This window comes from Trachypithecus francoisi, unplaced genomic scaffold, assembly GCF_009764315.1.
Source record: "Trachypithecus francoisi isolate TF-2019V2 unplaced genomic scaffold, Tfra_2.0 Lachesis_group3, whole genome shotgun sequence".
In the NCBI taxonomy this organism is placed as follows: Eukaryota; Metazoa; Chordata; class Mammalia; order Primates; family Cercopithecidae; genus Trachypithecus; species Trachypithecus francoisi.
In genome coordinates this window covers 42,779,053-42,780,609 of record NW_022681468.1, presented here as the reverse complement: position 1 = coordinate 42,780,609, position 1,557 = coordinate 42,779,053, and positions in this window count along the sequence as shown.

Sequence of the window (1,557 nt, the reverse complement as noted above, 5' to 3'; positions counted from 1 at the left end):
CATGGATTGGAAGGCACAGCCTAATAAAGATGGCAATTCTCCCCAAATTGACATATAGGATTAGAACAATTGCTATAGAACTCCAAAAGCTTTTACTAGACATAAAAATGCTTATTTTAAGGTTTGTGTGGAAGGGCAAAGGGCTTGGAATAGCTAACACAATACTGAAAGAAATGAAAATAATCACTCTACCCAATATTAAGGCTTACAACATAGCCATACTAATCAGGAGATTGTGGTATTGGCAGAGGGATAGATACACAGATCAATGAAACACAATAGAGAGCCCAGAAATATACCCACACATTTGTGCCCTAGTGATTTTTCTTTAATAAAGGCACAAAAGCAATTCGATAGAGAAACCATAGCCTTTTCAACAATGCTGCTGAAGTGATTGGATATCTGTAGGCAAAAAATAAAAAATAAAGAATAAATAAATAAAACAAACATATAAAACAGTTTCAAAATGTTTTTGAAACCTTCTAAACCTCCCACCTTACTCAAAAATTAAGTCAAATAACTCAAAATGGATCATGGACTTAAATGTGAAATGTAAAAGTTAAAACATTTTTAGAAAAAATCCCAGAAAATGTGCAGGACTTAAAGCTAGGTGAAGAGCTTTTATATTTGGCACAAAAGCATCATGATCCATTAAAAGAAAGACAATTTGGACTTCATCAAAAGTAAAACTTGAAGGAAACTGTGAAGGGGATGAAGACACCAGGTGCAGACTCAAAGAAAATAATCGCAATCTACATATCCAACAAAGGCCTTGTATCTAGAATATATTAAAGAATTATCACAATGCAATGGTTTAAAAAACAATTGAGGTAGAAAACGAACAAAAGACATGAAAAGACCTTTCACTTAAGAGGACATAGAAATGGCAAATAAATACATGAAAAAATCATTAACCATTAGGGAAATGCAAATTTAAACCAAATTATGATGTCACTACACATCTTTATAATGGCTAAAATGAAAAAGCTATAACACCAATACTGGCAAAGACGTGAAGAAACTAAGTTACTCATACATTGCTGATGTCAACATAAAATGTTGTTATTACTCTGAAAAATAGTTTGTTAGTTTCTTATAAAACTAAACCTACAATTACCATATGACTCTGCAATTAGACTCTTAAGCTTTTATCCATAAAAACAAAAACATCATCACACAAAAATCTGCACATGAACGTTCATAACAGTTTTATTAATAATAGTCAATACTTGGAAACAATACAAATGCCCTTCAATGGTGAATGAGAAAACTGCAGTGTATACATACCATGGGTTGTTAGGCATCCACATAAAGGAATGAATTCTTGATATCTACAATAACCTGCACAAATTGCCAGGGAGGTTTGAGTTTAAAGTCAGTCTCAAAAGATTATATTACAGTATGATTTCATTTATATAACATTGTTGAAATAACAAAATTATAGAGATGGAGAACAAGTTAGTGATTGCAAGGGTTTAGGGATATAGAGAGGGTAGTAAGTGTAGTATTAAAGAGGTAGTAAGAAGGAGCTTTGCAGTGATGAAACAGTTCTTTTGA